Source organism: Microtus pennsylvanicus, chromosome 7, assembly GCF_037038515.1.
Source record: "Microtus pennsylvanicus isolate mMicPen1 chromosome 7, mMicPen1.hap1, whole genome shotgun sequence".
Lineage (NCBI taxonomy): Eukaryota > Metazoa > Chordata > Mammalia > Rodentia > Cricetidae > Microtus > Microtus pennsylvanicus.
Genome location: NC_134585.1, coordinates 108,837,020 through 108,852,083, shown reverse-complemented (window position 1 = coordinate 108,852,083; position 15,064 = coordinate 108,837,020).

The window sequence follows — 15,064 nt, the reverse complement described above, 5'->3', positions numbered from 1 at the left end:
CTAAGAATGGATGTGGCTGCTATGGGCTAAAGGAAGGACAAGAGGGAGAGGCCTTGTGGTGCTCTGGGGATCGGGAACACTGGGACTCAGAATGCATGAATGCTTGCTACATAATAGCAGTGTCTGCTGACTTCTACAGAGGAGGCTTGGAACATTCCCCTCTTGCCAGGTCACCACACAGAACTTCTATTCAGAAAACCTATATAAAGTTCAAGGCCCTCCGAAGGCCACTGGGCAACCATCCAATCATTCTCTGGTATAGTAGCCTTTCCCTGGAGCAATGCCAGAGGCCCTGAAGACCTTTTGGTTCTCCAGCACATAGAGATAGTGGAGACATGGTTAACGCAATTTTAGTTCTTGAGACTGTAGCTATTATGATTGTTATGTGGGAGAAATAGTTTTAAATCCAAAGCAGACCCAATGGACTTGGTTCTTGGGACATCCAAGATGAAAACCAACCCATGTAGAATATAGGGAGTGGTGGCAAGTGTCTAGCCCGAAGATGAGGGGAGTAGGCTGGCTCAGCAACCAGGATGAAAGATGTGTAGTCACGTGTTGACAGAGGTTTTCTTTTCTGCCCAGTCCCTCAGTTTGTAGTTTTGGAGCATGTCCTGGAACTAGCTCTTGTAGACCAGGCTGGCCTCGAACTCACAGAGATCCACCTGCCTCTGCCTCCCGAGTGCTGGGATTAAAGGCGTGCAACACCACTGCCCGGCTAACTAATTCTTACATTAACCCATAATTCTTGTCTATGTTAGCTACGTGGCAGCTTGGTACCTTTTATCAGCAAGGCATTCTCATCTTGCTTCTTCTGTGTCTGGGTGATGAGTGTAGACTCAGACTTTCCTTTTCCCAGAATTCTCCTGTTCTGGTCACCCCACCTATACTTCCTGCCTGGCTACTGACCAATCAGTGTTTTATTAAAGAAGTATGAGACAAATCTTTACAGGGTACAAGACCATTTTCCCAGAGCAGTCACAGGCCAGTAAGGGGTGTTTGCCAAGGCAGCGGTAACACAGAAGACACGCAGGCATACGTGGTGGCTTTCCCAGGACACTATCCCCCACACACATGGCAAATGAGAGTCAGAATGATTCTGTTGTTCAGTGAAGTTGATATTACTTGTGTACATGGCAGGGTGTGCGTGTGTGTGTGCGCGTGCGTGTGTGTGTGTGCGTGTGTGTGTGTGTGTGGTTTGTTTTTTAGCTGAGGACTTTTTTTACGCAATCTAGACAGGAAGTCTAGGATGTACTTCAAGGCAGGAAGAGATCTTTTTATATAAAAGAAGAGAGAAAGAGGAAGGGGAGAGACAGGAAGAGATGGAGGGAGGAGAATAGACAGGGAGAGAGAGTTACGTATCTCATGATGACCTTGAATGTCTTTAGTCAAGGATGACCTTGAACTTTTGATCTTCCTTCCTATACCTTTTATGTATCGCAATTCCAGCCTGTATTTCTGTGTACGCGGCACTGTAGACCAAAGCAGAGCTTTATGCATGCTAGGCAAGCACTCTACCGACTAAAATGTATTTCCAGCCCAGGGGGTGAATTTTTAATTGCCAGTATCAACCTGGCATGTTCAGTTTTTGGCTCCACTCATTCTTTTTAAAAATTGAGAAAAATGCCACAGGAACTAACAATGTTATCTAAAGTAGGTTTTTGGTTTTTTGGGGATTTTTTTGGAATTTAAGAATGCTTTAGTATTTGTTTAAGGAAAATGATAGGACTGTTATGGTAGTAAGGGTACATGGTTGGAGGAATTCCCTTAAATAAATCATAAACATAGGTTCTATTTTCACCCTGGTTATCACGGACCCACGTATCTCACGTCTCTTATTATATTGCCTTTTTTCCCTTAACATTTATGAATTCCAGGTCAGACATGTCTTCCTTAGTCATGGTAAAATAAAACTGATTTTCTTGTAAATCCTATTTTGGACAGTGTAAGTGTAGTTTTCCCCCTTTCTAATTCTTCAAAGTAACCCTCGACAAGAAGCCTGGCGTCCTCGGACTGTTTAAGAGTGCTCACAGTGCTGCTGGGATTCTCGGCATCTTTGCCTTTGATTTCCTCCAGAGAGAAGTCTCCTGCTTAAACCCCTGCTCTGTGACCAGGCACGTGTGTCACAAATGCTGTTGCCGTGGCAGCCTGCATCACAGGAGGACGCTTGGGTGTCAGCTTGCCTCCGGGTGCTTAACTGGTCCTCATCAACACTCGTGGAGAGCTCAGTGTTAGGTTAACGCGCAGCCAGGAGACTTTTGTGAGGAAAGTATGGTCCCCGAGTCCAACAGCTCAGAACCCAGGTAAGAAAGACCGTAATCCAAGACGCTCACAGCAAGGTAAGCGGTCTGGAACTAGGAGTGACTGCTCAGAGTGTGGGGAGCCATGACTCTGTGGTTGGAGAAAAAGAATTTTACAGTGGGAGAGTGATGCCTGACCCTTGGCCTGGAAGAATTAGTGTGCCTCTACCAGGAAGTGTCAGGTGGTACATCCGTAATCCCAGCACTGAAAGGCCAAGGCAGAGAGAATCATGAGTTCAAGTCTGTCCATCCTGGGCTTTTCAGAGCGGTGGGGGTGGGAAGAGAAAGAGAGAGGGGATGAATTATGGTAAAACAGGAGCTGGCTAGATGAATCAGGAGGTACAGGTGCTTGCTCCCAGGCCTGAGGACTTGAGTTCAATCCTGGAGAAACCATAGAGGAAGGAGAGACTGGACTCCTGCCTCACGGGCACTATGGCGTGCATGCACACCATATGCACACACACACGCACACACACATGCACACACACATGCACACACACATGCACACACACATGCACACACACACGCACACACACATGCACACACACATGCACACACACACGTACACATGCACACACACATGTACACATGCACACATGCACACACATACACACACATGCACACACACATACACACACGTACACACGCACACACACACGTACACATGCACACACACATACACACACGTACACACGCACACACACGTACACATGCACACACATGCGCACACGTGTACACATGCACACACATGTACACATGCACACACATGTACACATGCACACACATGTACACATGCACACATGCACACACACGTACACATGCACACACACACGTACACATGCACACACACATGTACACATGCACACACACATACACACACACACACACAAAACACAATAAGGAAAGAAATGTGATAAACTTTTGAAGGAGATAGTCTGAGCCTGGAGGATGAGAAGGGCTGACAGGTGTCTTAGTTGCTTTTCTGTTGCTCTACTGAAAGACCATGGCCAAGGCTGTTTGGAAGGGTTTATTTGGACATAGAGTTCTAGAGGGATAAGGGCCTCTGGCCATCACGGTGGAGAAGCAAGGCAGCAGGCATGGCAGCGAGAACAGGAAACTGAGAGTGCTCATCTCGAGCTGCAAGCATGAAATGGAGAAAAAGAGAGCGCGAATTGGAAATGGTGGGTGTTTAAACTCTCTAGGCCCGCCTGCGGTGACTAACTTCCTCCAACAAGGCCACACCTCCCCAAACGTCCTCACCACCCACCATCCTCCAAGGACAAAGTGATCTAATGTAGGGGCGTGCACGGGACATTCTCATTCAAACCGCCAGGGAGGGGAAGTGAGGGGACTGTGTCTGGCCTGTGGAGGAAGAAAACCGTTGAGAGACTGGCCAAATACTAAGAGAAAGCCCACAGGCCCCACTGATGTTCTGAAAAGGGTGTCCTAATTCACTTTCTCCTGCTCTGATAAGACACTGATCAAAACCAACTTAGAGAGAAAGGGATTAATTTCATCTTAAAACTCCCAGCTCACAATCCATTACTATGGGAAGCTATAGCAGGAACTCAGGACAAGAACCTGGAGACAGGAATGGAAGTGGAGGCCCTGGAGGAAGGCTGGGTTCTCAGGTGCTTCCCATGGCTTGCTCAGCTTGCTTTCTTATACAACCAGGGTCATCTGCCCAGGGGTGGTACCACCACCCATAATGATCTGGGCCCTCCCACATCAATCATGAATCAAGAACGTGCCTCATAGACATGCCCACAGGACGATCTGATGGAAGCAATTCCTCACTTGTAATTCTCTATTCCTAGATATGTTGAGTTTTGTGTCAAGTTGACAAAAAACGAGCCACAGGGGTAGAACTGAAACATGACTTCACTGTAAGTTCCCTTTAAGAATTCAAACCCTAGTGACACACACACACACACACACACACACACACACACACACACACAGTGCCAGGCTGAGAGATATGAGCCTGTGGATTCAAAGACGAAGAGATTAACCAGTCACTGTCGACTGTGCGGGGTAAAAGTGTTCTCCTTTGCCCGAGCCCAGGACTTGGCACGCCCACTGAACAGCAAATGTTAATAAAGCCAACACGGAGCAAGCAGGGAGGGCAAGGGTGGGGCATATCTCATGGGTTCTTCTCAAAGTGCGTCTTTGGCCTCAGTTTCCTCATCTGAAAGATGCCGGAGCTGACATGTGGCTGGCTAAGAGTACTCTAGTGTTAGTAATCCAGAATCCAGTTCCTTTGCTGACCCTAAGCACGTCATTCTCCTAAAAGTAATCAAATAAACAGATAAACAACGCTTTAAAAGCAGCCCCTCCCCGTCAGGTCTGGCTCTTGCCCCAGCGTGAGCGGAGGAGACAGATGCGCGCAGCACGGAGTCTAAAGGACTCCAGCGCTGACAAGCTGTGTCTCCCTGGCGAAGAAGAGGATCCCATTGCCATAAATGGAAGTGGCGTTTGGAGTGCTGTTTTTGCCAGGTCTCCTGGACTTAAATGGAACTAAACGCTCTTGCAAAGATGGAGAGGAGAGTGAAGGAGAGGAGGGGGTTGTCTGGGCATGGGAGTTGGCTGCTAGCCCTTGCACTGGAGGTCCAAGTTCAAATATGCTCGCAGGCAAGCCTCCCTTAAGTTCTCTGCCCTCATACAATGAAGCCGTTGTATGGCCAGAGGCTGGAGCAGGCAGCTGGATTTCCAACAGCCAGTACCTTTTGGGCTCCCTAACAGAGACATACCTCACAGGACACACAGACCTCTGGTATGGCACACCATAAGCTCGAGGAAGCAGGGGAGGCTGCTCCTGCGTGGGAGTGTCGGCTCTGTTAGCACACTGCTTCCGAAAGTGGCCGAGCCATAAGAGAATGAAGATGCTCAGTAGGCCAAGGAGCCATTGAACACTTTATCCCTCTTTTAAACATCTGCCCTGCCCCCAACAACCATTTTAGGTGACTGAATTCCTGGACTGCTTGGGTCCTTTTGCTATGTTATTTTAATTTTGTAAGCTCCCCCCACAGGAATGATTTGACTAGATGCCCATCTGATTTGCAAAGTCCAGAGGGATTTCTGTGCCTACTGCTTACAGGTTTAATCAGATGGTTCTTGAAATGGACCTGACCCTTTCATTGGGGACAACTTCTAAAGTGATAAATATTCTCCCTCACTAAACTTCTGAGCATATTATATTCTCTCTCTCTTTCTGTATCTCTCTGTCTCTGTCTCTCTCTCTTCTCTCTCTGTGTGTGGTTTCTCTTAAATTCTCTCTAAACAGAGTAAATCTTGCAGGGGACGGTTGGTAGATGCATTTAGCTACAATGATAATTAAATGAGCATTTGTTTGGTTCTGACTCTGCCAGGTGCTGTTAAAAGTACGTAATGAATTCAATTTGTATAACCCTCCATGTGACTCTAAGTGTTATTATCGCCATCACCTTAAATATGGAGAAACTGAAGCACAAAAGAATTAAAGTAAGGAAGTTGATAGATCATTGAGCCAGGTTCCCAAATCTGTTACCTACAGCCAAATGCCGGACTGATTTCCAGTGAATGAGATGTTCTCTAATTTTTGTGCCTCTTGAGTTCAGGCTAGCCATGAATATACTTCTGAATATAGCTCTTAACTGTTTGTTGCCTTTTTTTTTTTCTGATTTCCAGGCTTAAGAAGGAAATAATGGAAAAATAAACAGGGTAGAGGGTAAGGGATAATCATGTGATTGAGAACATACACAGGACCATAGGTGTATCCATGTATACACTTTTATTTATTCTTCTAGAGACAGCGTGTGTGTGTGTGTGTGTGTGCATATTCATGCACGTGCGCATGCATAATGTGTGCATGGGGGCCAAAAGTCAACCTCAGGTGCCACCTGACTTGTTTTTCTTTTCTATTGAGACCGAGTCTCTCAGTGGACAGGAATGCATCTCATCAAGTTGGCTGGGTTGGATTCACAGCAAAGATCCAGTTTTCTCTGCCTCCTCAGTACCAGGATCTCAAGCAAATGCACACACCTGATCTTTATTTCTTCCCTTCCCCCGCCCCCAAACACAGTTCTGGGTATCAAACCCAGGTCTTCATGCTTTGTAAGGCGAACACTTTCCAGACTGAACTATCTCAGTAGCCTCCTTTTGTTGTTTCTTTGAGACAGGTTCTCACATATCTTAGGCTGGCCTGGAACTTGCTATGTAGCTGAGACTACCCTTGAACTCCCGATGATCTTGTCTCAGGAGCTGGGATTATCAGCATTCACCACCATGCCCAGATCTGCCTTTTAATTTTGTATTCACATCATTGCGGAGCTCCCAGAGGCTTTCTGGGAGCTCCGCAATGATGTGAAAGGGCTATGTTTCAGGTTAAACATAGTCCTTCCCCAAGGGATCAGTTTTTCCTACTTCAGGTCATGGGAAGGGGCAAAAGGGAGAAGACTTCCTTTTTCAGGGCCTGCCAGGAAGCCATGTTTGGAAAGGAACACATAAAAATTGATCAATAAGACCACTTGACAGCTAACCAGGTCTCTGTGCGTGACAGGGTGCACTCAGAAGCTTAGTGTATCGGAGGAGACCAGCCCTGTCCCTTAGGAACACAGAACTGAGAAAACAGCCAGGACCCCAAGATCACCCTCTCTGGCCACAGTCTGTGATATGATGTCATTTATCCCTTCTGCTCTCTTTTAAAAGTTGTTTTAGACTTATTTGTTCTTATTGTATGTATATGAGTGTTTTGCCTGCATGTATGTACATGCACCACATGCAGTGCCCACAGAGGTCAGTCAAGGGCATCAGATCCCCTGGAACTAGAGTTACAGATGGTGATGAACTGCCAGGTGGGTGATGGAAATTGAACCCAAGTCCTCTGAAGAGTAGCAAGTATTCTTAACCACTGAGCCTTCTCTCCAGCCCACCTACCCCCTTGTGGAACAATTTGCATGCTATGGTCCCACTTGTGCAGCAAAGATAAAAAAAAGATACATAAATAACAATAAAATGCATAATAATTATGCTTACAGTGCACTTATCATATAACAAACATTATTCTAACTCATGGACCCTCCAAAGAACTCTGTGGGTGCCAACGATAGCTCAGTGGATAAAAGTGCTTGCCCCATGCCGGGCAGTGGTGGCACATGCCTTTAACCCCAGCTCTCAAAAGGCAGAGGAAGGCGGATCTCTGTAAATTCAAGGCCAGCCTGATCTACAGAGCAAGTTCCACAACAGGCTCCAAAGCTGCACAGAGAAACAAACAAAATACTTGCCCCCTAGCCTGATGATCTGAGTTTTAGTCCTGTGTTCCACATTGTGGAAGGTGAGAACGGATTCTTCAAGTTTTCCACGGGTGGCATGTGCATTCTTACACACACACACACACACACACACACACACACACACACACACAGAGACAGAGACAGAGACAGAGACAGAGACAGGGACAGAGAGAAACATACAATTTTCTTAAAATGTGATTTATAAAAAAGGAACTCTATGAAGTAGATATTACTATTTATTATACCAATCTTATATAAATATATGGATGTATAGAAACGTTGCCACATCTGTAAATTCCTTAACTAGTAAATGGCAAGGTCAGAATTCAGTCTCTGGTGTCCTGGCTCCCAAGTGTCTACTATTAACCAATAGGCTAACCTATAAATGGTGTGTACGTATAAACAAAATCTCGATAGACATACAACAAACTCTCAACTATTATTGACTAAGAGGTATGAAAATGGGTGGGGTGTAGGAAAAGGACATTTTCTTTTTACAGTACATATTTTTTTCCCTTTCTTTTGGCAGTGCTGGAGATAGCAACCAGGGCCTCATGAAGGAAATTATTCTGAAATTCGATTGCAACTTATTTACAACTTTGTACCTCCATTAGGGGATGCAGACAGCTGTGGAGTCAGTGGTACCTTAGGCCAAAGAAGAAAACCCCTGGGATCCATTTCTAGGTAGCAAGAATGAGAACTGGGTCAGGGTGATAAGTAGAGAGGAAAAGCAGGATGTGAAGAGAGGGAGGAAGAACTGAGGAGCTGGCAGGGACAGCCAAGAAGAGAAGGGCTTGAACTGACACTGGGCAGGAGGTAGATATTCAACACACTCAACTTTAAGGACCCACACTTCAATATAAATGCTTGAGGTGGGGAGATCTGTGTATGGTATTCATAGAAATAAAATATTTAGCCCATTTATAAAGTTTATCAGGAATTATAATTCTCTAGATGGGATGCGGAGGGTCATCAGAGGGCCCTCTGGAGAATTCTAGTCTTACCGGGTTTGGCTCCGCTCTGAGGTCAAGCGTCCTTTTGGAAGGAAGGTTGACGATTCTGGATGAATAGGGCCTCCCACAGCCACAGAAGCCTGTCAGGGGTCACACATCAGCTGTCAGGACACTTGGCTGTTCTCCTAACAGGTATCTTGACTTGGTCCCATGCCAGCAGATCCCAGTAGCTCTTAGGCCTGGTCTGCTCTCAAGCTCAACCACCTTCACCCTTTAACCAGGCTGAGGGCTCTGGAGGGCCCTTGGCACACACAGTGCCAGGCAATGCTCAGCCTTCAACGGGGGAGCCAAAGCGGCCTTGGCCCTGCTTTCCAGAGCTGGAGCAGAGGCCACCGTCGTGGGAAAAACTGAGTCTTCAGGGAAAGGTAGACCTGAAGACTGTCAGCTGGCCTGATGATAACCGTCCTTACAATATCCCGACAACTGTGGTTTTTCTGACACCTAAACAAGACTAGGCTCAGACGGACTTCAGTGCAGGACACTGCATGTCCTCATTCGACAAGTGAAGAGCTGCCACCTTTGTCACCATTTCTTCCTCAAGGAACTGTCAGGATAGTGATAATAGCTATGTTTTCTGAGTGAACATGATGAGCCAAGACTCCCATAAAGCATTCTTCACAACAAAATGCTACATTATTTTAAAAATGAGGAAATGGAGACTCAGAGATGCTAAGAGTCTCACTCATTTGTGTCAGAGGTGGGATTTGAATTCGGGTCTATTCAGCTCGACATCTCCTAATAGTTTACATTGTGCTCCCTAGGTGGTCCATTCAAACACAAATAGGAATGGCTTTTTAGTCAAGCAGCCACTAATCGGTGAGCAAACTGTAGTACAAACAGTTGTCTCTTCAGGGCATAATGTCCGTTCTTCTGCACCTTGCCCGCTACAAATGCCACTTACATATGTGTCTTAGAAGTGACATTCACTCAGCTACTAAGTGCCATGAGATCCTAGAAATGACTCAAAGCCTCAACATTCCTTCCTTATGTCTAGACTTTAACTCATGCTAGTTGTTTCTGGAGGTCTGTGAGGAATGCCAGGCTGATCCTTCTCTCTTTCCCATGCCAAGCCAGATGGCCCTCTGAGCTGCTCCCTGCCTGGGCACTGCTGTCCATCAAGTTGATTGGCACCTGAGACTTGCTTCTCTGCCGATGGTATCTACTCCTAGTAAAACTGATCTGTGCATTTGTAAGGGCTAGACTTGATTCCTCCTGGCCTTGAGTACAGGGTCTTAATTATTTAAGCCACTTAAACTCAAGCCTAATCTTTATATAAGCTACCGAGTCCCCAAGAGGTACAAGTTAGGACGGTTCTGAGAAAGGGTGCTATTCACACCTGGTTGAGCCTTTGTATGGGTGGAAATGCGTTACTTGTGAATGTATGTCACAGATGGTACTCTTTATAATACACATCCAGACATAGAAAGAATAATATATTTGAGATTTTTACTTCTGACCAAGATGGAATAAGAGCGGCCAAGTTTTCCTTCCAAATAATAAACTGGACAAAATATGTAAAACAACAATATTCTGATGCTAATCTAATTTTATTTTTTAATTTTTTTTAATTATTGATTTTTATGGAGCTATACATTTTTCTCAGCTCCTTTCTGTTTCTCTCCCCTCCCCCTTCAAACCTCTTCCATGGTCCCCATGCTTCCAATTTACTCAGGAGATCTTATCTTTTTCTGTTTCCTACATAGATTAATTCCAGGTATGTCTCTCTTAGGATCCTCATTGTTGTATATATTCTCTGGGAATGATACTAACCTTATCAGACTGTATTGGAAGGTGTTTCCTAAGGAAGAGAAATCAGAGTAAGTGAGCCCAAAAGTTAGCCAACTTACTCTTACTCTTGGGGGGGGGGACTTTCCCACTGCAGTACAGGGAGGAGAAAACCAGGTAGGGTGGTTGAGGACACAGACCTGGGAGCTGAGGGAGTCTGAGGACAAAACAAAGCACTGAAAATGACAGTGGTGTCCCCAGGGAAAGCTCTGGGGATCAGAAGGTCACTCTGAAGTCTTTAGCTCAATGCCTGTCAGCTCACATGAGTGAGGAAAGCAGAACCCAGGAAGGACAGAGCCAAGAACTTCACAGTTAGTGGGGTTTGGGTGAGAGTGAAAGGTACTACGACTTTAAGTCATGGGACAGAATTATTCCTAGACAAAAGGTGGCTGTGATCTCCCCTAATGCTGCAAGCCTGGGAAGGAGGGAATTATTCCCATGTCACTGGCTGTGCTCCAGAACAATGCTCAGATGTATTTATGACACTACAAAACTGTCTAACAGTAACAGGACAAAGTCCTCCAGGCCTGGCATCCGATCCAAAACATAGCTGTCATGAACATGACTACCAATGGCTATCAAAGCAGAGACCAGATGGAACGCTTCCGATAGAATCAGTAAAGAAAGCTTGTGTGGTTTTGCTTTTGATTTAGACAAGGTCTCCTATAATCTAGACTAACCGGAAGTCACAATCCTGCTGCGTCCCCTCAAGTATTGGAAAATATTGCAGGTGTGTGCCCCCGTTCCTGGTGACAGTTTTCCAAATGATGGTTCTAATGTATCCTACCTGCTAAGGAAGGCGAAGACCCAAGCATGTAAAGAACAGACAGGGAAGGCAGTCAAAACCCAAGCTGAACATAGTGGACAATGAGGACTACTGAGAACTCAAGAACAATGGCAGTGGGTTTTTGATCCTACTGCACGTACTGGCTTTGTGGGAGCCTAGGCAGTTTGGATGCTCACCTTACTAGACCTGGACGGAGGTGGGTGGTCCTTGGACTTCCCACTGGGCAGGGAACCCTGATGGCTCTATGGGCTGACAAGGGAGGGGAACTTGATTGGGGGAGGGGGAGGGAAATGGGAGGAGGTGGCGGGGAAGAGACAGAAATCTTTAATAAATAAATAAACGGGAAAAAAAAACCCCAAGCTGAGTGTGTTGAGATACACACAGAATCTTAGAGTTTGGGATGTTGAGGCAGAAGGATTGCCTCAAAGTGGATGCAGCCTGGGCTACATAGTTTCTCTTCCTGTTGCTGTGATCAAACTCTCTTAACAAAAATAACTTAAGGAAGACAGGGTTTATTCTGGCCCAGAGGGTGCAGTTCATCTTGGCAGGGAAGCCCAGGCTTCTTGGCTGATCCAAGAGATCTACAATCAGAGAGCAATGAGCACGCGTGCTGCTGTTCAGTGCCTTTCTCTGTTGACACAGTCCAGGATTCAAGCCAAAGGAATGGTGCCACCCTCAGGGGCGTGTCTTCCCAACCCAATTAACATAATCAGGAGCTACCCACCTAACCTACTTCAGTTAACACAATCAAGAAAAGCCCCCAGAGGCATGCCCAGAGGCCTGTCTCTCAAGTAACTGTAGATTCTGTCAAGTTGATAATTAATACTAACCATCATACATAGCAAGTTCCAAACCAACTTGAGCTACAAAGTAAAACCTGGTCTTACCATAACACCCACTTCACCTCCCCACTGCCAAGAAAACCACAACCAAACAACAAACCAAGCAAGAAAGCAACCCAGTAAGCAAGCAAACACACCAAAAACCCAAACACTAAATTGGTCTAATCTGCTTTATTTGGCTATGAAAGAATACCCAAGATGGGTCGGTTTTCACATCTGAAGAGATTTCCTCCTTATATTGTTTTAGAAGGTAGGGTGTAATATTTCTTAAGACGAGCTTCTCTGCCGATGCAGATAATTCCAATCAGACCAAATGAGACCGAATAAAAGACGCCCATGTTTAATGCAGCGCTCCCGGGTGGCACCTGGAAAGCATGGTGAGGGGAAGAGAGAGAAGGGGAGACCACGCAAAACCCAGAGATCATGTGTACATTCTCTGGGGGACAGTTTAAGCAGCCTGTGGGGGTGATCTTGACCTTCCCTGGGTAGAGGTTACAGTTTGGCAGGCTTTGTTGACCCTCCCTGGGGAGGGGTCTTATTCCAGGAGCTGGGGTGAAGCCCCCAGGCAAACAATCCAGACTCTTTGTCTAAAGGGTGTTAGGGAGCTGGGGTGATACCTTCAACCAAACAGTCTAAGGCATGGAGACCAACTGGTGAGGGCCTCCCTGCTTACAAGATCCCTGGATGGGAAGAGGAAGAGAAAAGAACATGTGAGCGAGAGAAGGAAGAGTGTGGAACTCACCCTTTTATTAGGAACCCACCCCTATAATCCTGGCACTAATCCACGCACGAGCGTGCCCTCATGACCATCCCTTACCTTCTCATTTCTCAACATCACTGTGCATGAACCATGGGGAACACATCCAAAGCATAGCAAAATGCAGCAGCAAAGTGACTTTTCCAGGGGCTGGGGAAATATCTCGGTTGATAAAGAGCCTGCTTGTGTAAGCGTGAGGACCTGAGTTTGGATTCCCAGAATTTGTGTACAAAGGCAGGCATGGTAGCCTGCCTCTGTAATCCCAGCACTAGGGAGGCAGAGAAAAGAGGGTTCCTGGGACTTCCTGATCAGCTGGTCTAGCTAAATTGGTAAGCTTCAAGTTCAAGTGAGAAACCCTGTCTGGAAAAATAAGAATGGAGAGTCAGCAAGAAAGCTCCCTGGGTAAAGGCACTTGCTGTGCAGACCTGGCAACCTGAGTTAGATTCCTAGGACTCATGGAGAAAGGTAGGAAAGAACCTCTGACCACCACACGCATGTCCATGCGTGAACACAAACACATGTCATGTACACACATATAAAAATAATAAAAATAAGGTGGAAAGTGATTGAGCAAGACATCCACCAGTTACTTCTGACACATTAACACACACACATATAGACACGCATATTATTAAAAACATTTCCCAATTGCATGCTAATGGAAGGAATTGATTGATAACTATACATGAAGCCATGTTAAATCAGTGTTAGAAATTGGCCTTTTGGTTGAGCACGTGTGTAGTGTATACAAGCCTGAGTTTGATCATCACAAAAGGGAAAAAAAATCTAAGAAATCTTAAAGGAATATCTACATGCAGGAGAGAATAATGGAAAATCTACGTATATAAAAGAGAATAAAGACCACTGGCATTGTCAATATATAGTAAATATTAACGTTATTTATTATTGAAAAGTTCAAACTACTTTATGGTAAGAAGCAAAAATAGTAACAATGTATGAGTTTATACCACAAGTAAGTAAAATTATGGCAATTAGGCAAGGACCCAAAATGACAAAGACCAAAATGTACATAGGCTGTTACACTAGATGTGGAATGGTATAATGTTGAGGGTAGCCTGTATACTATAAATGTTTTACTATAAACCTGCAGAACAAAGAATTATTGCTGATTATCCAATGAGTGGAATCAAGTAAAAACTACTAAATAAAGTCATTAATGATAATTATACAGACAAGGCCAAAATATCTCTCTCCTTTTCAGCATTGTCCTGGAAGTCTTAATGTAGGAAGACAAAAAAAGGAAATAAAAATAAAGATTGAAAAAGAACTAAAGTTGTGTTGCAGAGTACATGACTGTTGATATGGAATAATCCTCTCAAATCAAACCAAACCAAACTCTGGAATTAATAAATGATTATAGCAAAGATGCAGGATACAAGGTCAATATCATAAAAGTAAATAATTTCTGTATGCTAATGTCAAGTAATTGGATTTTGGAAATAGAAACACATTATCATTTATATTAGCATGCTCAGTGGTGAGTACTTATATATTAACAGCATATGCCTAATATCTGTGTGAGGCAGGGGATTGTGGTGCAGGCCATTGATCCTAGCAGTTGAGAGGCAGGCCTCTGAGTGTGAGGCCACCCTTGTCTACATGGAGAGTTCAAAGTTCCAGGGCAGGTAAAGATAGGTAAGGTCCTGACTCAAAAAACAAACAAACAACAATAAAAAAGTCTATATGAGAACTATAAAACACAGATGAAAAGAATTAAAGGAAAAAAAAGGTTGGGGTGAGTTGAGGCTCAGCTGTGAACACTTCCCTAAGAAGTGAAAGTCCTGGGTTCTTTCCCGAGAGTTGAGAAGAGGAAATGGGGGAGACATGGGGCGAGGGAACAACAAGCTAAAACAGAAAACAAAACCAACCAAAAATTAAAGAACTGGAAAAAATATTCTATGTTCCTGAAAAGAAAGGACTCAATACTATCAAGACTTCCATTCTTCATAGTTTGATCTATAGATTAAATCCAATTTCAAAGAAAAATCTACCAAATGTTTTGTAGATGATAACAAACATAAAGAGACAAATGGCCCCTCGTGATAGAGGCCAACACAACAGGAAAAGAATAAAGTCACAGACTGCCACAGTCAGCTTCAAGACTTACTACAATGCTGCTGTAATCAAGACTGTAGGGCAGCTACAATAATACAAATAATACACACCTTTAATTCCACCATGGGAGGCAAAGGCAGATAGATACAGATCTGTGAGTCCAAGGCTAACCTGTTCTAGTAGTGAGTCCCAAGCCAGAGCTACAAAATGAGAGCCCAACTCTCTCTGTCTCTCTGT